The sequence below is a fragment of the Euprymna scolopes genome, chromosome 30, assembly GCF_053919585.1.
Source record: "Euprymna scolopes isolate OS-2025 chromosome 30, ASM5391958v1, whole genome shotgun sequence".
In the NCBI taxonomy this organism is placed as follows: domain Eukaryota; kingdom Metazoa; phylum Mollusca; class Cephalopoda; order Sepiida; family Sepiolidae; genus Euprymna; species Euprymna scolopes.
In genome coordinates this window covers 8,291,433-8,316,667 of record NC_136511.1, presented here as the reverse complement: position 1 = coordinate 8,316,667, position 25,235 = coordinate 8,291,433, and the positions used below count along the sequence as shown (strand labels likewise).

The window sequence follows — 25,235 nt, the reverse complement described above, 5'->3', positions numbered from 1 at the left end:
TTTGCCGATGCCAAAAACGATTCTTTTAATTGTTTTTTTTTTTTTTATTTGATTTTCTTAGAAAAAAATATTTTACTGCTGATAGTAATACTAAAATAATGAATATACATTGATTTTAAACTTTTAGGAATACTAAAATCGATAGATCATCCCTCACAAGTGTATCCTTACGTTTGAGAAAATATCTGCACATTTAACACGTGTTTTTACGGTAATCGTGAAAAATAACAACTTTATAGCTAAATATTTAGAGATTTATAAAGAATCGGAATCAGTAATTGTATCGGAATCTGGAATTTAATACAGAATTGGTAATTGTATCGGAATCGGAAAAAATGTTGGAATCGTCCCATCCCTATTGTAGAGATAGAGAATAGCCTCAGGTGTGAGTAAATGTTTAGAGCGGTAGAGAGAACCGATTTTACGAGAATCGGAAAAAGCAATGGATTTAATATATGAACTCCAAGAAAGATTTCATGTGAAAGAAAGAAAGAAAGATCAAGAAGGAGAATTTCAATTTTACAATTGATTTTTCCAACTACTCTAACCATTGTGCCATAGGTCCTTGTGGACAAATGCAAATTACTTAGGAGCACTGTTCAGTCATGGCTGATGGAACTATCCAGTGAAGTTAATAAAGGGCTTCGTTTGAAATTCTGTCCAAATTCCCGAGTTCAACCGAAACATTTCCGAGTTGAACAAGATACACCTGAAGAACATTTCATCAACCAAAACGTGAAAATCTCATTCAAGATAAAAACAGTAGTCTGAGGAATCTAAATAATAGAAAGCCATTTTTTAGCCCAATATATAACTGAACCCATTTTGTAGCCCAATATATAACTGAACCCATTTTGTAGCCCAATATATAACTGAACCCATTTTGTAGCCCAATATATAACTGAACCCATTTTTTAGCCCAATATATAACTGAACCCATTTTTAGCCCAATATATAACTGAACCCATTTTTTAGCCCAATATATAACTGAACCCATTTTTTAGCCCAATATATAACTGAACCCATTTTGTAGCCCAATATATAACTGAACCCATTTTTTAGCCCAATATATAACTGAACCCATTTTTTAGCCCAATATATAACTGAACCCATTTTTTAGCCCAATATATAACTGAACCCATTTTTTAGCCCAATATATAACTGAACCCATTTTTTAGCCCAATATATAACTGAACCCATTTTTTAGCCCAATATATAACTGAACCCATTTTTAGCCCAATATATAACTGAACCCATTTTTTAGCCCAATATATAACTGAACCCTGGTCAACTTCCGGATTAGCTGCATATTTCAACTGATCTGAGAGAGAGATGGGTGAGAAGCAAGACCAGAATAAATAGTTTTTAATTACAGAATATTCTTGGTAATCAATTAAAGAAAAACAATTTTTCACTTATGAGTTTGAATGCCTTAGATCTGTGCACATTCGTTTTTGCCCCCTGCCTGGTATAGAGTCTGCTGTCATCAACAAATATGCCCATCTCAGGCGCAATTTCATCAGGGAAGTTGCTTACGAGTTAAAGTTAAGTTAGTGATACCACAATGATTGACTTTTCACTTGCGTTATCCTTTTTCTCTTCTAGAGAACTCTAACCAGAATCTCACCTTTTGCGAAATTGATTCCTGCAATTTCTTTTGCGTCTTTTGAGCAGATAATCTTTCATTTGACACCCAAGCGCCTCATCTTTTCGTAACAGAATCCTTTGAGGTGTCATAAAGCGCCATCTTTAATTTCGTCTCCAAAGGCAAGTGACTCGATCAATAAAAAAAAATAAACAAAAAAATGTTCACGAACACAAAAATAGCCAATCATAACAGACTATAAAATTTGATCCCCACGCAAACTCATTCAAGAAATGTCGGTTTCCGTTCACCAACATTTTTTAAGATCTTTAGATGCGTCCTTATGTTTATGTCTGTATGTCATGCTTAAGTTAAAACAGCATTGATCTGTCACAGTTCAGTAAAAAAATATCATTTTTGTTAGTCTGTCACTGTTAAGTTGATGATGTTGAATAATATTCTGGGCCAAGCTGGAATTATTGATGGTTGTACACATATGCATGTGCAGCTGCGTGCACACTTGCAAATATTGTTGACAAGTCTTCAAAACAAGAAATGTCATCAGAAATTATAACATTGTACAAAAGATTTGGAATTCAACATTCTTCAGCTGACCAAGATTTTGAAGATGTAAACAACCACTTGGTATGTGACAATTGTGAAGATGTGTCTGTAGAAACAAATGAATGCAGGGTTAAACAGAGAGGGAAAGCCGACCGGGTCATCAGTCGTCAATGAGCCACCTGCACTTCACGACTCTCTCTCTCTCTCTCTCTCTCTCTCTCTCTCTCTCTCTCTCTCTCTCTCTCTCTCTCTAACATACTGTGAAAGTATTGTGGAGAGAATAAATTGTCACTTTTGTATAACCCTAAAATTGTCTGTCATATATTCGACACGCAGTTTGGCACACACGTTTATGAAATAAATAAATGACACAGTAAAAACAATAGAACATAACGCAACAATAATGCTATTTGTATGTAGTAATATTTTATTTGGTCTGTCATGCTGAAGTTTGAAATAGCATTTTCGTTGATCTCTCATGCTAAAGTTTAAAATAATATTTTATTTGATCTGTCATGCTAAAGTTTAAAATAGCATTTTATTTGATCTGCCATACTGAAACCTTAAACTATATCCTGTGGTGAGGCCCCAGCTTGCGGGCTTTGGGGAGTGTGGAGCCACCCTTTAATTGCCATTGCTCCCAGGTCCACTCTGACCCGGAGTGGTAGTACCTGTTAGGGTCCCAACTATGGGTTGAATAAAAACCGACTTGAAAACAACAAATATATTTTATTAAAAAATTTTTTCTTCAAAATCTTTCGATTCGGCATTAAATAACCTGAAAGGGTTGATATGCTGTAAAACAAAAGCAACCAACCAGCCATGCTGAAGTTTGAAATAGCATTCAATATAAAATATCATTTTAATCCGGGTTTCACAATGCAGTTTAAAATATGATTTCTTTGGTTTCTCCTGCATCAGTTTGTAAATGCTTAAGTTTAAAGCATCATTTTCTTTTGTCTGTCACACTTTAGTTTAAAGTAACATTTTCTGTCATATTTAAATTAAAAATGGCATTTTTGTTGGTCTGTCATGCTTAAGTTTGAAATAGCATTTTAGTTGGTCGGTCATGTTTAAGTTGATATAACATTTTAGTTAGTCTACAATGCTTAAGTTTGAAATAGCATTTTCATTGATCTGTCATGCTTAAGTTTGGACCAGCATTTTTATTGATCTATGATGCTTAAGTTTGAAATATTGTTTCCGTTGCTGAATGCATAGATTGAATGGTGACACCTTAAGAAAGGATCCACTTGTCTTTCTCTCATTCTGTTTTATTTCTTTCGCCGATTCCGAATAATTTTCTTTTACCATTTGTCTGGAAGAATTAACCCATTCCATTGTAAATTCTTTATGATAGCCTTTAGAATTTGAACAGAAAAAAAATTTGCTCAAAGTAACGCAGCGGTTAATACGTCGTGGCGCCACTAATAAGAAATTTATATTATTTTCAAAAAGTACTAACTTTCAAACGTGTCAAAATTTGAACCAAATCGGATTATTAATTTACAAATTACAATTATTTAAGTAGTAAAAATAATGTTCAAGCAAAGCAATGGTTTAATAAGTGTTATTTAGATTTTGTTCAGTCAGAAACTGATTAAGTATATTATCTCTGTTCAACCAGAATTTAACATCAAAATCTGACCCCCAAGATTGCCATGGGCATGGACTATGTGCCTACATTAAAGATGGTTTTCCATGTGGTAGAGACATCTCCAGAGAGGACCCTAAATTACCCTATCTGTGCTTCTGGGTTGCATTTGCTCACACGATTGCGTTTATATTTGCCCTCTATTGCCCCTACAGCAGCGGAGTTACTATCTTTAAGAGCATATCTGAGAAAATTGACCACATCCTGTCTGCTCATCCTTCAGCTAACATTCACGTCCGTGGAGACTTCAATGTTCACAATGTAGGACAGTTAGCCCACTCAAACAAGACAGATGATGAGGGGAGGCTCTGTTAGGATTTCTCTATTGCTTATGACCTAACTCAGATTGTTCATGAACCCACCCATGTGGCCGACACAGAAGGTCAGTATGCGAGTCTCCTAGACCTTTTTCTCACAATTTGCCTTGAACTATGTTCATTTTCCGTTCTGTCTCCACTGGGATCTTCTGACCATTCCGTTGTATCAGTTAAAATAAAAACAAAATGTAATAAGTCTTCAGATGTACTTCTCCATCATACAGTATATCCACAAAAGTAATCTTCTTAGTGACAAGCAATATGGTTTCTGTTCTGCTAAATCTACAGCAGATGTGGTAACGGTTATATTTCATAAGATTAGCAAATCTCTCGATGGAGGCTTCCTTTCTACAGCAATTGCTTTTGGTATATAAAAGGCCTTTGATGGGGTATGGCATAAAGGTCTACTTCACAAGATCTCCAGCTATAGTATAGCTGGAAATGTCTTCTCAATTATTAACTCATTTCTCTCTGAAAGCTTTATAAGAGTAGTGGTTGATGAGCAGAAAGCAGAAGCTCATGCTGGAATAGTTCAAGGGGCAACCCCGGGCCCAACTCTCTTCTTGATCTACATTAATGATCTTCCAAATCACATCCTTAGATCATTTGTACACATTTATGCTGACGTCACTTCCATCTATGGCAACACTTCAAAGGCCGTAAATGACCAAGTTCTCTCTGATTCTTCCTCTCCTCTAATCTTGAACATGTGGTACAATGGGGAAAGAAGTGACTGATTACTTTTAATGCATCTAAAACCAAACTTCTATCTTTTCATCATCAACGCTCTGATTCCCATCTGGCATCAACTGAAATGAATGACTCTCGTCTTGGGGAGGCTCCATGTTTTGACAAGCTTCTAGGCTTGACCTTTACTCCTGATCTAAAATGGAACATGTACATCAAATCTATTGCTAATGTAGCTGGAAAAATGGTTGGATCCTTCTACCATTCCAGGAGATATCTCACTGGTGATGCAATTCTCTACTTATATAAGAGCCAGGTACGTCCAAGGATGGAGTACTGTTGCCACAGCTGAGCTGGAGCTGTTAAAAAGACCTTATCCTGTCTTGACAGAGTTCAGAATAGACTTTGTAGCTTAGTGGGGGATGCCTTTTTCTCTTTTCCCATAGAAGAGACGTTGCAAGCCTGTCTCTGCTTCATCGTTATTTCCATGGCAAGTGCTCGTCTGAACTCCAATCTATGGTCCTCTCTCACCAAACTTTCAGGAAAAACACTCATCTAGCTGAAAACACTATCAATAATTTCCCCCAATCTTTATCTGTGTATAAACCTCAACGTAAATTGCATAGACAAGGCATCTTTGTTAGAACTGCACGCCTGTGGAACTCTCTTCTGTTTGCCTGCTTTTCAGCTGACTACAATTTGATCGTTTTCAAGTCTAATGTAAACAAGTTCCTTATGAGCCGTCCCCTTAAGGAATATAATTTACCAAATTTTCACTACTAACGATTACTTTCATATTGTCCCATTGACTACTATACACTCATTAACGGTCCTGCATATAACCTCAAACTATATCCAATGGTAAGGCCCAAGCTTGTGGATTTTGGGGAGTGTAGAACCACCCCTTATTTGTCATTGCTCCCAGGTCCACTCTGACCCGAAGTGGTAGTACCTGTTAGGGTCCCAACTATGGGTGAAATAGAAACTGACTTGGAAAAAAAAACAAATATATTCTATTAAAAATTTTTCTTCAAAATCACTGGATTCGGCATTAAATAACCTGAAAAGGGTTGATATGCCGTAAAACAACCAACCATCACACCAACACTCCTTAACTTGCATCCTCAAGTGGATTTAGGGCCTTCATGTGCTTACTCCTAATTAAGAAGTGGTATATTAACTTTAAATGTGGAAATACAGACACAAATGATGCTGAATATTCAGGTCATTCAAATACTGTAGTTTTTCTAGAATACATTTAAAAAGAAATACATAAATGAACGAGCGTACACTGAAGTTACATGAGATAGAGTATAATAGTGGTAGATATTGAAAATACTCATTTTGCATGCGTATTCGTTAATTGTTTAAAATGGGTGCCGCATTTGCTTACAGTTTATCAAAGACCGCATGTCAGTGTGTTTCCAACTGTATCAATGCAACAAAAGGATGTTTTTCATAAAACAATGAATGAAAAATGGATCTACTAATTCAATCAGCATCAAATCGACGGTCAGCATAGTGGACAGCAGCAGATTGAAGCCATCTAAAGTTACCAGACACAAATATCAGCAGGCACGATTTTAGTCTCTGTATTTTGAGATAAAAAAAAGAAAAAAAAATCATCAATAGCAAACATTATTTAGCGTTATTGCTGCTTTCAAAGAAAGAAAGTACCAAAATCGGCCACAAATTTCGACAATGCAACATGTCACTAGTAAAAAAAATGGTGAAACTACATTAATTACACTTCAAATTTCTGTACCTACTCAATTAGACAGATGTGACGCATATTGGCTGCTGGCAAATTGCAAACCTCAAACTCATTATTATTATTATCATTATTATTATTATTATTAGTAGTAGTAGTAGTATTAGTAGTATTTGTAGTAGTAATATTGCTATTAAGATTATGTCTACATTAGCGCCAATATTTTTCAATCACTTTTTCTTCTAGTTATTCAGAAATCACATCTACTGTCTAGCTGATATCCGTTACACTTACGCATCTGTTCATATGTGCGCATTTTGACACATAACCTAATTATTTCAAGGACAATCTATCATGGTGACCCCCTCATTTTTACTTCCGTTGTATTTTTTACTTCTGTTGTATTTTTGAAATTACGTTTTCCGTCATTACTAAATTTGTAACTGGCCATGGAAGCATTCATTATACCAGTTGCGCTATCCCTAAGTAAAACAAACAAACAAACAAACAAACAAACAAACAAACTTAATGATTCGAATAATCATTCTTGCTCGACTGCTTAAAAATAGGATCTCTCTACAAACTTGGATTATGCACATTTTGGATTTTTAATTTAGATCTATTTTTCAATATTATAAATCTGACTTCTTCTTATAAGGACATTGAAAGTGGAATTTCTTTTCATGCTTGCTAAAAAAGGAAGAAGAGAAAAAAAGTAATCTTGATTTAATTTGCCGTAGAACGGGTCGATGCAATTGTTTATGCAAATTACATATGAACTTTATGTTAAAGATTTTTTTTTTTTCTGTTATGGAAATTTCGGGAAATGAATACTTGTTTTATGACAAAGTGGTTATTGTGACCGACTGATTGTTTGTTTGAACTATACCGAGAGAGGAAAAAGAAAAGAGGCAGTGTGAAAAGGGCAAAAATTCTTTTTACAGGCTGGGAAGTCATTTTTTGTTTTGATGACTTTAAAAAAAATTACTCTTTTTTTTTTTTTTCGTCCAACCCATTTTTTTGCAACGGCATGCACGCATACTGAAAGAAAATGATACGTACTATTATTATTTTTTTTTTCACCTGTCAATTTTTTAAAGCACTTTAAAATATAGACTCTTTTCGGTTGGTTAAACCTTTGCTCGTCAGCGGAGTGAGGAAAATACTGCTCGCATAACGATATCTATTATTGAAAACTTGAACCAGAACATTTTTTTTTAAACCGTAACTCCACTTGTATATTTTACATTGTATGTGTTATATCGTAAATTTTACATTGTATGTGTTATATCGTAAATTTTACATTGTATGTGTAATATTGTATATTTTGTATTGTATTGTATATTTCATGTTGTATATTGCATGGTGTATGTAATATATTGCACTATTTTTTTTTCTCTATGGTAAAACAAAAGTCTGTCCCATTTCTGAACTATTGGCATATCAGAGACAAAAGGAACACGTGTCAATGAGAAAATAAGTGCATGCAAAATTAATCTATAATTTTTGCACTTCTGCTACAATACTGAAGAGTATACTAGTTCATAAATTATAAAAGTTTTCCCTTGCTGCGATTTCCGTTTAAGTTACAAATACTCTTAAAAGAATAAACAAAAAATTCTCTTCGAGAAAATAAAATAAAGAGAGACAATGGAAGATGTTAAAGAGACGATAACACGTCTAATTGAATTTCAAATGGACCAGCAAAGAAGAGCTGACGATAGACTACAGCAGGCAGAAGAAAGAATGATCCAAATGCAAAAGAGAGCTGATGACAGATTTTTGCATTACAAACAGAATAGAAAGAGAGAACTGAAGCACTACTCCAGGTTTTAATGAATAAGAATCAAGCTACAGAGAGCGATACAGCGTTTTCCCAGAGTGCGGTACTAAGTACAATAAATAATTTCACCTAGTGCCCTGAAGAAAATCAAACATTTGAAACGTATTTCAGACGGTATGAAGATCTGTACAATATCGACTGTGGAAATTGGGCAGACCAAAAAAAGTTCGTTTGCTACTCAGCAAATTAGGGGCTACGGAACACGAAAAATTCGTCGACTATATCTTGCCAGTAAAGACTAGAGATCTGACGTTTACGGAAACCGTTAAACTACTAACTGAACTATTTACTTCGAAATCGTCGCTGTTCCATTGACGGTAGACATGTTTGAACCTTACGTAAAAAGACGATGTGGACTACTTGACTTTCGCCTCGTTTGTTAACAAACGCTCTGACTATTTTAAATTGTCAGAATTGAGTGCTGATGATTTCAAGTGCCTCATATTCGTCCAGGGGTTTACTTCGACAAGAGACTCTGAGATCCGTCGAAGAGTTTTGTCAAAATTGGAAAGTGGACCAGCCTTAACTGTACAAAAGCTGGCGGAAGATTACCAAAGAATCATTAGTATCAAGAAGGACTCAAAGAACATCGAAGAAGCTGGTATTGCACACATAAAGAACATACAGAGAAGAACTAAGGGGTATTCACCAAAAAAAACAAAACGGAAAGTAGACGCTATCTTCCACTTAAGCACGAAAGACAAGGTATCCAGAAGCCCCAACCTCTTTTTTTCGCTGTGGAAACTTGCATTAGTCAAAGGATTGCCTTTTTTTTTGTACAAAAAAATGTTTTAATTGCAAAAAAAGCTCACACTGCAAATGGCAGAAGAAAAGTAAAATTCGGGTTCAACAGACGAGAATGAATAAGAAAGACGAAAATAACAGTCGAAAATACGTCTTAGTTAGAATTTTAAACAAGGACGTTAAATTACAGTTAAACTCAGGGTCGGACTTATCGATAATGAATTTACAGACGTGGAGAAATTTAAATAGGCCGACTATGCATAAAACTGGCAAGTCAGCAAAAACGGTAACTGGAGAAAAAATAAATTTTGAAGGAGAACCAACTACAAATGTCACTTTTAATGGTACAAGGAAAAAATTTATTTATTATTTGTGCTCAAGAACACAGAAAATTTGTTTGGGACCGATTGGTTTCAGGAATTTAATCTGTGGGATGTACCAATCAACACTTTTTGCCAAAAAGTAGAATCGTTTTCTACAGGAAAACAAAAACTTAAAGTGAATCTAAAAAGGCGTTTTTCTGAATTTTTTTCAGCGAGCTTGGGTAAATGTAGGAAAGCAACAGCCACATTTGAACTGAAACTGAAATGCAGAGCCAGTTTTTAGGGGAAAAAGGAACGTACGATTAAAGAACTACCAGTCACCCTACAGGAAATAAAATGCGAAGCCCAAGAAGACGAATTCATTTGCTCCACAAAACAGATCATTCGAAAACACCTTCAGATGAGGCCTTACAACAGTTCTTACAGGATCACACCGACCCCGAATACCCATGAAGCAACGTCTCCTGCAGAGACCATGTTTGCACGAAAAATACGACCAGTATTCGAAAACCTACTGCCAAAACAAGCAAATTCAGGTAGGACCACTACCGTTCCCTGAAAAAAGTATAACGCAGGAGAAAAAGATTTCTTTAAAGCATACGGAAACAATACATCGTTTTGGGAACAGGGAACAATTGACAAAAGAATTGGAAGCACAACCTACATCGTTCTAGGCCCTACCACCACTCACAAGATACACATAAATCAAATTACGTAACGGTGGCAAAGACACACGTCAAGTCGAGGAAGAAGCTAGCGATACGTTATATGATATGTTCGATATCGAGCCTCCCCAAGCAAACTTAGAACAGTGCCGATCGACAATGAAGAGAAAGGTTACTGAATCCCTTATCATCGATCCAAAAAGAAAGAAATATTAACGCCCCACCCCTCGGAACAGAAAAGCGTGGGAGGGGGTGTTGTGGGGATATACACACCCTTATAATCACTAAGATGGACTTGTCCATTAGCCATATAAGCAGCAAGTATAGACCGCTCAATGAGAGCTATCTGGATGTCGTACAGAGACGACTCTCCACGGACTTACTAATCTTCCTGTATCACTAACCCTGTTCTGGATATAAATGTTCTTCGTATTCTCACCAGTCGTCGTGTTTTCCTATTTTCACCTTTGCCGACTCCACTACAGAAACTTCGCGGATTAAGGAAATTTTCATAATTCTTATTTGAGTATCATGTCGAACAATAACTTTTTGTAAAGTATAATTTACAGTTTAAAATGTTATCTCTCTCTCTCTCTCTCTCTCTCTCTCTCTCTCTCTCTCTCTCTCTCTATATATATATATATATATATATATATATATATATATATAATTATTATTATTTTATATGTCTACATACAATATTATGTAAATATTTTCAATATTTACTTCGCCAGTGCTCTATACGTAAGTAGAGATAGGTGGTAAGTTCTGAGAATATATATGACAATTAAGCTACAAAGATTTTTTTCGCGCTTCATCTTCTTAAGGATTTGTCAGGCTATTGCATGGAACTGATGCTGTTTCGTGTTTTTATATATCCCCCGTGGTACTGGATCTGCTAGTTTGCAGATTCGTCGATATCCACACACCCATTTATTTACAAGCACACTTCTTCCTTAATAAACACGAACACCTAGACACGGAAGAATCGTGTGGATTCAAAAGCCTAAAAAACGCAAAACCAAGAGAGCTCATGATTAACTTCTAAAATGTTCTCTGAAATGTAATTAGGGCTTTAGAGTTCCACAAACAACCCAACGGTTCCCAGAACAATTATACAACATAGTTAGAAACATAAACAACTCTGACAAAATCTTCGTAAAATTGGATAAAACTAGAAAAGTTAATAAAATAGATAAAGAAGAGTACAACAAACTAATCACAGAAAACATCACAAAAACTACAAAAAAAAAACTACAAAAAAAAACTACAAAAAAAAAAAACTACAAAAAAAAAAAACTACAAAAAAACTACAAAAAAAAACTACAAAAAAAAAAAACTACAAAAAAAAAAAACTACAAAAAAACTACAAAAAAAAACTACAAAAAAAACTACAAAAAAACTACAAAAAAAACTACAAAAAAAAACTAGATACAAATTAATATTATATCCACTGAAAGTAAACAAATCACCGATAAATTAAAAATTAGTGAAAAAGTCAGTAAACTAAAAGCCAGGAAGGCCTATATCTTATTTAAAGATCATAAGCCTAGTTTTAACAATAACCTTATCACTCGCTTAATAAATCCGACCAAACCCTAAAATAGATAGAATTATTGAAGTAATCCGTTCTAGAAAAAAAAAGCAAATAAAAAAGATTTAGAATTAAACTAATGAGCGGATACTGCCGAAGTAATCGCTTGGTTTAAAAGTATCAAAACAAAATCAAATGCACCGTCCTATACTTTCACATCGTGGACTTCTATCCATTTATTTCCAAAGAACTCTTCTACACAGCTCTGGAGTTTGCCGAAATATATACCGATATAAACAGGCTCTTTCAGTCTTTGACAGACTATAGATACTCACGAAGAGGTGCCTGTGCATGAAATTTTTGTGGCAGGAAGTGCGCAATCTCCAACCACACCTCTCCTGAGTCGACATTGCTAAATACCAGTGGCAAGTGAAGTGTATGTACAGGACGACTGGAAACAGATGCTGAGATAAGCGGAGAGCGCATACAGCGCCTAGAATTCCCAAATGGTCACCCATCTGGTACTAATTAGGCTCAACGTTGCTTAACTTCAGTGATCTGATGAGAACCGGTGTGTCAACGCGATTATGCCGTATATATCCAAAGATGAATTCAACATTATTAAATAATGAAGAAGATCAATATTAATCAATAACAAAAACCAATGGATTAACACAAAAATGACGAACTCCTTTGACTTGGTCATGGATTCTTGGATTCTGCAGCGGCATCAGACCGTGTGGTATTATTCATTTTATATATTCTTATAAATATATTTGATAATACTGAGATCGGCCTATATAGAGACTAGCGCGGGAGCAGCGGCTTTGCCAGGGCGTAAAATATGCTTTAATATGATATTTTAATTTGTCCAAATTTCGTATATATTATTATAGAGTCGTGATTTCAAAAGTAAACAAAAAATATTTGGATGCCATCAGCTAGAATCGAAACCGAAACTGTAGCATTTAAAGCTGATGACGTTACCACTGTACCAACCTTACACGCATAGAAATTAAAATTAAAAATAACCTAAGATGAAGTACAAAATGTTTAACAATTTTTTTCAATTTTAACCCATTTTGACCCCTTAAAACCTATTTTAATCTGATAAAGACCCATAAAAGAATGGCTATTTTAATCTGATAAAGACCCATAAAAGAATGGCTATTTTAATGTGATAAAGACCCATAAAAGAATGGATATTTTAATCTGATAAAGACCCATAAAAAATTCCAGTCATTTGAGGCCCGTAACGTTGCTTTGCGACTTTTAGTTTCGGAGAAGATAGAGTTTGAAAATATGGAAAGAGACAGGCAGAGAGACATATAGCCGTTTATGTATTAGATGATGGATTGGCTATAATCAGAGACTAACAAAGCCAAGAGGAGAAACTTTAGAAAAATGGTGGACATTGAAATGAAAAATATTAGGTCTGAAAATAGATGTAGCGGCTCACATAAAAATAACTAATTCCTTACATGTAACTCTAAATCTTAATTAAAAAAAAAACAAAAGAACTTATGAATCACACTTAAAAGGTTACTATAATCCAATAAACCATCGAGTAGAAAATTATTTGTAGTTAAAAGTAATTTTTACGAAAAATTGGTGGAAATTGCATTTTCCCTAGATGTGAACACCTTGAAGATTGTGAATATAGGGGACATACTTATCTCCTTTTTCGCTACTTTATTTGCTGACGTACTGTTTTAGACCATAGCGATAGACATTTTTTTACTTAAAGCACAAAAGCAGTTGTTATACTCGATGAATTTTTTGTAATTTTCGGATATATGTACTATTTTCGACATGACTTAAGTAAATGCTGTTTTTGCTTAAAACACATATTTAACAAAAAAATCGATCTGTCGGTTCTATCTTAAGCACCTAAGTTTCTAGGGATTCCTGAATTACTTAATTCAACAAATCGCAGACTTAGCACTTGATTAAGCCTAGGCACCGCCAAAAATGGCCGAAAAATCAAGTTGTGATTGTTTTTTAAAACGAAATTACATTTATTAAAATCCATTATTTCTGAGTAACTTTTTTTTTTCCAGAAAGATAAAACCCTGAATTTTTATCATATAGAAAACAGAATAATGTAAAACTTTTTCTACTATTTTTAATTAAATGTTAAATGTTAAATTTTCCCAAAAAAGTTAACAATTGACATTTTTTTGTCTTGCACAAAAAAGGTACATAAATATTTTTCAAAAAAGGTTTTTGAAATAATTAATTTATTTATTTGTTGTCTAACTAAGATTTAGGGTGGTTTTCTATGAGAATATGCAAAAATATTATAATATAAGTACCTGGATTTCAAATAATTCCACTTATTCATATAGGCAACCAGTTACTTCGCGTCGATCTAGACAATGTTTACGTTTGTACTTGGTGAAAAGCAAACTATGGAAGACCAAACAGGCCAAAAAAAAAAACTTATTTTTCAGTGACGACAATTTCAATGTATTATTAAGCTGAGGCTGGCCAGTACCAGATGGGTGACCATTTATATGAGTTTGGTTTTTAATGTGTATGTGTGTGGGGGCCAGGCTCCCCAAAATGGGGAGGGGGGATTTAAAGCAGAATAAAAAAAAATTATTTCAGCGCGTTTGGTCCACCGTAGTCGAAAGGCGGCAAACGTTTTCAAACGGGATCGAAAAAATGATGCTATTTTTAACACAAAGGGCACAATATTTATCGATTTTTTTTGTATCGATTCTTCAAAGCATGCCCTGTTTAATAATGGTCATGCATTATTCGGCTCGCTAAAAAAATTTGTTAATTTATTTATCAAAGATTTTAAAATGGCTTTTTTCGTATAAATATATATATATAAATGTTTAGAGGTACAGAATTTATATATGGTTTTAAATAAAATGGTAGGCGGCAGTTTCTCGAGAGCTCTTTCGGCTATCATCTCTTCAGGAGCAAATCGATAGCAATCTAAATAATATTGTGGCGAAAATAAAGAGTTCTATAGGGGAACTTATTTAATGTGCCCCCGTACGTTGGCACATTAAATAAGTTCCCCTATAGAACTCTTTATTTTCGCCACAATATTATTTAGATTGCTATCGATTTGCTCCTGAAGAGATGATAGCCGAAAGAGCTCTCGAGAAACTGCCGCCTACCATTTTATTTAAAATATATATATATATTTTTTTTTGCTTAACTTAAATTAATTATTTTACTTAACATATTCACCGAATTTCAAAAAGCGGGATAATTAAACACAATGGAAGTTTTGATATTCAGACATCAAAATAAGGTATGCAAACAAGTTTTTTTTTTTAATCTATAATCCCGTCCCTTACAACAACATAATGTTTTGTTCAGTTTAAGAGGATTATTTTAAGCATATTTGGAACCCCCTCAAAACAAGTGGGGGGTTGTAAGCAAAAAAATATATATATATAAATATTGTTTATGTAAAATAAGTACACTGTTATAAAGTTCATTCTTCTCTTAATAATCGCTGAAAATTTCGCATTGATTGGATAATTACCTGATTTTTGGTAAATTTTTAAAAAGACGGTCCGTCAAAAGGTACTTACCTGCCCACCTCCCCCAGTTTTGGCGGTGCCTAAAAGCCGATCCTGCTGATTTTTATTCTTATTGTTTTTATTATTTTATTCTGACGTGTTTACCTTTTGTTTGCGCGTATTCACAAGAACAGGAAACTGTGAACAGTGTTGACGGCTGAGATTTAAAACTCTGCTTGATCGGAACAAACATTCTCCAGAAAACTGCAAGGTTTTAACTCTTCGTATCCTATATAAAAATATTACGTTTATACATATTTTGTGTTTTTATACGTATTTTAAGTTTAAATATTATTTGAATTGTCATTTTTATGTATTTTAAGTTTGAATATTATTTGTATTGTTATTTTTATGTATTTTAAGTTTAAATATTATTTGAATTGTCATTTTTATGTATTTTAAGTTTAAATATTATTTGAATTTTCATTTTTATGTATTTTAAGTTTGAATATTATTTGTATTGTTATTTTTATGTATTTTAAGTTTAAATATTATTTGAATTTTCATTTTTATGTATTTTAAGTTTGAATATTATTTGTATTGTTATTTTTATGTATTTTAAGTTTAAATATTATTTGAATTTTCATTTTTATGTATTTTAAGTTTGAATATTATTTGTATTGTTATTTTTATGTATTTTAAGTTTGAATATTATTTGAATTGTTATTTTTCGTTTTAGTATTATTTGTTTCTAAATTTAAATGTAAAAAATATTTTTTTAAAAAATGGCATAATTCATGAACGGGTTGTGTGTCGATCTAATCAAGAAATGTACCGTTAATCAAAAGATTAATAATGTTATTGTATCAGGGGATTCCCGGGGATATTTTTAAATATTGAATTTGGTATCGATTTTGTCGGATTTTTGCCGACGAAAATGAGGGGAGGGTAAACCGTTTAGGGAACTTGAACTATTAAAACCCGAACTCGATGTGAAAGGGAAACAGTGAAATCCTTACCTTGTGTGATGACTCATTCACGACTGTTGGGAAAAATTATCTGTGAGTTGCAACGAATTGACCCTTTGCTTACAGCGACAACTCGCCCTTGTCATCGTAACAAAAAGGTAGTGTCCTTTTATCTTCGATGACCGCTTAATTATACACAATCACTAATAAGCTGTAATGCTTACTAGACACTGTCCTCGAGTGTCTAAGGTCTCTCTGTACAGGGGTTTGTCTGAACAACCTGGCATGAGGATACTTTTCCATAGAATTAAACCTTGACCAAATATTCAAAATCACATTTGTATTCGCTGCCCAAATAAGATCTCCTCACTATGGCTAACCAACATTAGCTTTTACGAGGATTGGTGCACTTTCTCCAAGTGATATTACTTCAAGAAATAGCACGAAACCGGATACTCCACCAGACTAGATAAATTCTTGTCCTGGAATCCAGTAAGAGGCCAAAATAAAAGATATACTACAACATATGAAAATGGTTAATTGGGAAGAAGAAAATTATGTTCACAATTTCTTTACTAACTCAGTGTTTGAGAGATGAAGAACTTAAATGGAACATTCGAATATTTATGTATCTCATATAGAGTTTAAGTGTTAGCCCTAGGTTGTGGGCCTTTTAGTTTCTGAGAAATACGACTGAAGTAAAATAAAACAAAAAATCAGTATCAGGACTTCAAGAATGATTTAAAGATGGCATGGCCCCTGAAAGAGATAGACATTATACCAGTTGAGATAGGAGCAATTCGCCTAGCGAAAAAAATGTTAAGAAATACCTGTTAAGTTATAGATTTCTTGCTTGAACATCCGCCACACCGAATTCCATCGCTTTACTCCTTCACATCGTGTTCTGGCAAGTAAGAATTACTACAATTTGTATAACTACTTCTTTGCATACATAATGCATAGAAGACGGTTAACGGAATAGTTTCATTTAATGACTAGGTAGGAAATGAATATAGAAAGTAGGTTAACTGAAATAAGAAAGTGCGGTTGTATGGATGTTAAACAAAATTTCCAGATTTTATGATAAATAAATAAAAAAACACTAGCAGTTAGATCTAAATTTTATTTCCTAATCTCCATACAAAATTTTTGATCTGACGGGAAAATCGCTAAATTGGCAACAATACATTCGGAAATGATTTTTTTTTAATAACCTGGCGTATTTAGAAAGACAGGAAACACAGATTTCATGAACAAATTTTCTTTCCTAGAACTGTTCGCTTGTGGAATTCTGTTCCGCTGGCCTGCTTTCCGGCTGACTACAATTTTTAATTCACATGCAAACAAGTTCTTTTTAAAGCTGATCCCTTAAATAATAAAAATTTACCCAATTTCTACCACTAACGATTACTACGCTGTTGTCTCGGTGATCATAGTACAGTCATTAAACCGTATCCTCGAATGGCTCTCAGGCCTTGATAGGTGGCAACTCACATGTAAAAAAAAAGAAAAAAATTCCACGAGCAATGCTTTAGTTTCATACTATTGACATATCCGGATCGTGGAAGTTGATTTTCGATCAGCAATTTCTCTCTCCCCTTCTCCTCTCGGCAGAAACGTGCATCCAATTTGAAGCTCATTCCAGGTAATGGGGTTGGAATTGGTTTGAGCACGATCTGTTGCACGCAGAATATATCGAGCTTTGGCAGCATGCTCCGATGAACAGCTGACCAACCAGAAATGCCTTCCTCTCCTTTCTACAGACTCCCTTCCTTGTTGCCTTCTTTGAAACTCGTAGTTCGATCTTGGATGAAAGGATGGGGGAAAGGGGGTATGATCTAATGATTTGTCCCATGTCGATTATGGAATTCACAAAGCGAGGTCAAAACAAAGTTATAAAGTTCATTATGTCTTAATATTTCTCGAAGGATATAAACATCTTTTTGTAAATATTACATTACCTCACGGAAATTACCGGAAATGGCCGATGTTTGCCGAGAATCCTTACATACTGTGAACAAATAAATTAAATGCAGAAGGCGAGCCTATTCATCTCACGGTGCTTGTTAAAATATAGTCGACAAATCGATTTTTTTTTTAAATATATATAAATATTATTTTTGTGTCATTTGGACTATTATTCTCATCTTGTTATTTTTTTCCCAACGTTTCGGCCGATGTAACCTTCGACCATCTTCAGGTGCATTCACACTCAATGTTTTTGGTGAATAGTGAAAAATGTTTGTCTTTTTGCTTTCCGAACGAACATAGCCGTTAGAAATTCAAAACGCTAATATCGACAATTCTATTTGTTTTTATTTCCTTTTGATAAATCCGGGTCCATTATGAATATAATATAAATAATTTTAAAAAATAAAACGTTTTGGCTTTACCGTTAGTGAGATGGGTGGTTGCTAAGATAGAGTCGACAGATCGATTTTTTTAATGTGTCGTTTTAAGCAAAAATAATATTACGTACTTAATTGTGATGTCGAAAATAGTAATATATCTAAAAATTACGAAAAATAATCGAGTACAACTGCTATTGTGATTTTAGTAAAAAAAAAGTCTATCGTTATAGACAACAAATATTGCAGCCATGAACAAGTAATCTAAAATATTCGTTTCGAAGTTATCTCCCCTGCGTATAGACTTATACTGTCTACTTTATAACGTCTAAGAAAAATACAATTTTACCCAATTTTCTGTAAAAATTACTTTTAACTATAAATAATTTTATACTCGATGGGTTTTCGTAATTTTTCGATATATATATATATATATATATATATATATATATATATATATATATAATACTAGCAGAAGTACCCGTCGTTGACTGGGTTCAAAAAAAGGAGGGGGTTGTAAAGAGATAGGTTTTGATACTAAAAAATTTTACCCTAAGCAAAATATGATGGAAGTAAAGATAATTTTCGCGAAAATATATTTTTTATATCAACTTTGTTTCCATTCGTAACCAAGAGTGACCAACAAAATGATGTTTCCTTACAAAGAGAAAATGTTATATATATATATATATATATATATATATATATATATATATATATATATAATATAAATATTCAAGAAATAAATGTTACCATAGTCAATAAAAGTTACTTTTATCGTAGAAAAGTTCATTGGTTTGTATTTTTAAGTAGTTTGTAAAAAAGATTTTTTTTTTATTCACAAGCCGGTTTAAAAAAATCAAAATGGCAGCGACTTTGAAATGGAGAGCCCCGTTTTCAATTTGAAGGAAGGGAACCTGAGCATTCTGTGTTAACAATTTAAGAGAGTTCCGTCAACGTAAGGAATATTTATGAACATATTTTAATGTTTTCCGTTATTTTGTGCTTGAGGAATATTCGATTATGGCATGTGTAGTTTATATAAAAATTCACTTAAGTAGTTATCGCATCAAATTTCGTTTTAATTTCGATTCGCTGAAATTATTTCAAGTAAAGAGCATTAAAAACTATTTTTAAAAAAAACATGAACTGAACTTTTATTGACTATGGTAACATTTATTTCTTGTATACTTATTTTTTTCGGGTAGTCGTTTGTTGGCTTTTTTGCTAAACGCTCTTACTAAATAATATTGACGTATATCGAAAAACAAAGAAACAAAAACAGTTTTGAAAAATAATAAAGCTTTACTTTAGTAAAATAATTCGAAACAGCCAAATGGGATATTAAAAAAGTAAACACGTAATTACTTTAGTTTTTAAAGCAAAGAATCGATATAAATATGAATAAGAAGAAAATGGCGCTCTTTTCAAGCAGAACAGCTTCGTTTCAGTTTTACAGTATTGAACAGTGCATTATTGCGCCGTCGGATTCAGGGTTGTACTATTGTAATGTAACGAACACGCAGAAAGGGTTGTAATCAACGGAATTCCTTCTAGTACACTGACAAAAAAGCTTAAACAGATATATAAATAAAAATAAAAAGGTTATGTAAATGTTTTTAAAAAGACACGTAATCACGTGAGCAGGATTTTTTCCTTCTTTTGACACGATAAAAAGTAACGTTCTTATTTTTATTATTTATCTATTTATCTATTTTCGAAAGAGTGCCACGTGCAAGTGGAGAAGGAAAAACAGATTTATGCAAAATTTGTGTGGAGAATTGTCTAAAGTTCTGACTTTTATTTCACTTTAATAAGAACGTGAATTCATGAGGTGAATTTATTCGACACAATATGATTCCACTCAAAAAAATAATAAATGCTAACGTGAATTAAGATTAAAGTTAAGGTGTTATTGTGGACCCTCGCCCCTTTTAAAAAAACCTTGTTAAACTTTGTGACATATTTCCATTCTATGGAGGTCAGGCGTGAACGAACACCCAGTAATTTTATTATACCATATTTCTTCAAACTGAAACATAATTATCAAAGTATAGTTACGCAAATAGATATGAAAAATCTTTGGTAAAGTTTTACCATATTTCCATGGAGTACAGACGCGAACGCAGACCCCACAATTTTATTATAACATCCCTATTTAAGTTGAAATATACTTATCAAAGTATTCTTATGTACATCTATATCAAAACCCCTTTTTTTTTATTTCCATACTTTGGGGTCCAGGCGCACACTCAGCCCCACAACTTTTATGAACCACCGTTCTGCCAGATCAAACATACCGATTCCTGATCCTCGATACATCTTCTATCATTATATGTAATCAGTTTTTTTTTAAACCATATAGGAGCCTGTTCGTGACCAGACACACACACACACACACACACACACACATACAACTTTATATTACATATATATATGTGTGTGTGTGTGTGTGTGTGTGTGTGTGTGTGTGACTAGCTTGGGTGGCCGGCGTCGCCCGAGTGTTTGGACGTGTGTTGAGCAAAAAAAAAGAAAGTTGGAGTAAGCAGGCAGGCAGGCTCGAACCCGTGACGCGAAGGCGGAAAAGAAAGTGAAAGAAAATCTAACGCCTTACCCCTACTCCATGATGCAATCGGAAGTTCGGAACGTTAAATAAGGCAAAGTCAATTCAACCGATACGATGACTTGCAAAAAGGGCTCGCAAAAATCGACCATTCCTTGCAGAAAACTGCCCAGTTAAGAAAGAAGGAATTAATGTTTTTCGTCAATTTTTCGATAATTGTCGTCCGAGGCGTCGAGCTTCAAAATGATACCGATCTCGTGAAAATCCGTCGCCTATGTGGAAAGTTTTGGACATACATACATACATACATACATACATACATACATACATACATACATACATATATACATACATTTAAACAGACAGGTGAGATTTATATTATAGATTATTAGTCCTCGCGCAAAAGAGCAGGAAACAAAATGTTTTAAATAATAATAATAATAATAATAATAATAATAATAATAGAATAACAATAACAAGGACTTTCGCTGGCGAGGACTACTATTGAACGTAACCAGTTATACATTTCTTTTGAAATTTTCATCTCTATTTTTCTCTTTTTGTACTGAATATTTGTTAATGAAACCTATATGAAATATGTTCTTTATTAAATTTTAAAGATTTTCTATTCTGAAAGAAGTTAAAAAAAAAAATTATCTAAAAAAGTTATTTTAAAGTTTTTGTTAAAAAACATTCAGATTTTCTCATTATTCAGACCAGTATTACAAAGAAGGGGTTGCAAAAAATGAGTTGTGGTGTGAGGAGAGATATAAAAAATTACCTTGGATTTATTTGATGTAATGTACATTTTGTTGCAATTTAAAAACATTATCTTTCATCTAGCAATTAATGATATAGATATAAAATTTTCAATGATTTTTTTTAAGTGCAACGGAATGAACATTACATAAAAGAAATCTAAGGTAATTTTTTGATTCAATTTAAATTAAATTTTTATAACTTATTTTATAAAATTTATAAAAGTGCACTTTGAAAATAATTAAATTTCAAATTGAATCTTGTACGTTTATTTTTAAAGCCTATAGTAAAAACATTTTGTTTAACAATTTTCATACCTTGGATGAAACGCTTTTCTAACTTGCATATAATTATGTACGTATATATCAATGTAGACATTTATCGTTTATATATTGGTACATGGATTCGATTAATCCAGTTTTGTTTTGTAGTATATTATTTTCATCATTAAGTAATAAGAATAAAAAAAACGTTAATAATAAGCCCCCCTTCCCCTCCCGCTTCCCCTACATAAACGAGCTTTCATATCCATCTATTCTTGTTCTTGGTTATTACAAGCGGTGTAACCGCTTGCCGACTTTGGCGTTCGTTACCTCAAACATTCAATCTTTGAAATCGTCCATTCACGGCGATTGAAACGCGACTCCATCGCGGCAAATTAGCATGTGTATTGCGTGCGATCGTTTCCTTTGATCTTTAGTTATTACATCTCCGCTGCGAATTGAACGACCGAATAGGAGCCGCGATTGTGTCTCGAAATATCACACTCTATTAATTAATGTTTCTCAAACGGTGAGCAGGGTGGGGGGGGTGGGGTTATCGATGATAGTTATGCTTTCCGCTGTTTGTCGTTTTGTTTTTGTATTTTTATAGAATCACTCTCGTATTAAAAGCGTACCCTAAATTGTTTTTGCTGTGTATATTGAGTTATTAAAACCGTATTTATTAAAAAAAAAAAAAGAAAAGAAACTGTTTTAAGTATTAAAAGTAGTCTTATGTTATCAAACTAGCTGAAGTATCAGCCGTTGCCAGGTTGTATTTGATATATTTGAATTTTCTGTCCTCATACATTATTATCGAATTGATTCAACGAAACATTAACGCCGCAAAGGTGGGCTCTCTCTACCGTACTAGAAAGCTACTTACACCTGAAAGTATCCTGTACCTCTACAAGACCACCATTCACCCATGTATGGAGTATTGTTGTCACATTTGGGATGGTGCACTCACTCCTGGACAAGATTCAAAAGAGAGTCGCCAACCTGATAGGTCCTGAACTTTCATCTAATCTTCAACTTCTGTTTCATCGACGAAATGTTGCGTCCTTCTGTCTGTTCTACAAGTATTTTAGTGGTGGATGCTTCGATGAACTACAAGCCCTTGTACCCCCTCGATGTAAACATCCCCGACAAACCCAACAAGCGACAAAATCCCACCCCTACCTAGTAGAGATCCGTTGATGTAAGAAAGCCTTCTACTCCAATAGTTTTTTCTCAGAATCACTAGACTTTGGAATTCCCTACCGGGTTCCTGTTTCCCCAATTCTACTGACATGCAGAAGTTCAAGTGTAATGTAAACAGACATCTTGCTGCTCAACTCCCTACATAGTATCCCTGCAACTTATGTCCCTGATAGTGGCCTCCTACATCAAAGTGACAACTGTGCCTTTTTGGGGGTGAAAATAGAAATTTAAAAAAATCATAATGGCTTCTTTTTCTACACCCCCCATGAAGTAGGAGCAGTAGGTTTTATTTTATAGAGGTCTCTCCAGTATCCAGAATCATCTCTTTTAGTTTTATCTGTTATCTTCCGGTCTTTCTTCTTTCAAAATATATTGTAAGAATTGCAATTATTATTTTATATCTTAGTGCATTTCTGAAAACTAACAAGCAACATTTGGGGCGTGACCTCTAACAGGTGTGTAAATGTAAAGAGTTTCAGGACTTCCAATGCGTGAGCAATTAATATACAATTCGCTATGAAAAAAAAGTAAGGTGTCTGCAGATTGAAGTCCGACATGTCATGAAGCTTTATTTATAGACATGACAAAATTAAATTTTATTGGGACTTGTAAACGCTTGAACTGAAATGGCATGCCAGGATGAAATAAGGCGAATCCGAAGAATTAACACAATTTCACCCTTAAAATTTCAAATTGTTATAATGGTTTCTAAAATAAGTTTTCAACGATTTTTTTTTTGCTAAACGTGCGCCATTACGCAGTTTTGTTTGATCAAGATGTCTTAATATAACTGGAGCTCCTTCCTTCAATATCAGGTTATGATGTGGCATTCCAGACGATTGTAGTGAATTCTACAGGAAATTCTACTGCCTTATCTTCATTAATAGCACAATCAACGGATCGATAACTCTTGCAAAAGATTATAATTGATCATATCAACAGCATCATTTCTAGGGGCCAAGATTGCTCTTTCAGCAAGCTATCCAGCATTGCGGCAATTTGGAGCAATATCTGGAGAAACGTCCGTCATCAGGTAACCAACTGAATTTATACGTTTTCCGGTATGCTGACAGTGAATATCACAGTTAAATTTGGAGCTGATAAGTCGTTTACCAAATATGAAAACATATGATATCCAATGTAAAAACTAATGTAATCCCTGACAGCCATTTTGTTTCCACAGCCAGGTAGACGGCAAAGCAAATATTCCAGGCGTTTGTAGTGAGTTTAGAAATTCTATAAGAAATTTTACTCCCTGATCTTCACCAATAGCACAGTCAATGGGTCCATAGTAGATATATCACCTTTACTAACTAATGCATAAACATTAGTACCCATGCGGGGTCGCAAAAATACCTGGTTTAGGACCCAAGCGCGGGGTTAACCCTTTTGATGCTGATGGACCTGTAGATCTTCCCAAGTCATCCGTCTAGGAGAGAAAAAACTCTGAACAAACCTAGGGGAGGAAGGCCTCTTCAGTGCTGGACGACAACTGGCCTAGAGTTCGTGACTCAAAACAAATTACCGATTCGCATAAAAATGATCTAACCTAGGCAACTCTTGCAAAAGATTATAATTGATCCTATCAACAGCATCATTTCTAGGGGCCAAGATTGCTCTTTCATGAAGCCATCCAATATTTTGGAAATTTTTAGTAATATCTAGGAAAACCTTAGTCATCAGGTCACGAATTGAACTTACCAGTTGGCCGCATAGTAATTTGTCCAGTTGAAGATCTCTATTCAATGTTATTGAACCATTGCCAACGAAAAGAAGGTGATTTGAGAAAAGCGCAGCAGACTGATCATTAATTAAATGCGTTCTTATAATAATATACTCCAAACTAAAAACCAAAAACGTGGTTACCATGCAATATTGCAGAAGTGCCGGATTTTCAGATCACATTTTAAATGCAGAAAAAAAAAAAAAAAAATTCGGGACTGAATCAAACATTCGGTTTCTAAGGACAGAAGCATATATATATATATATATATATATATATATATATATATATATATA

General features: G+C 33.9%; 1 protein-coding gene and 1 pseudogene across 3 annotated transcripts in view; one reads left to right on the top strand and one right to left on the bottom strand.

Annotated features, from left to right (window-relative positions):
- LOC145254646 (protocadherin Fat 4-like) overlaps positions 1–25,235 on the top strand; it is a 1,852,201-nt gene that overhangs the window by 624,002 nt on the left and 1,202,964 nt on the right. The gene's annotated exons all lie outside the window — the stretch shown is intronic.
- Positions 12,109–12,225, bottom strand: LOC145254977 (5S ribosomal RNA; annotated as a pseudogene).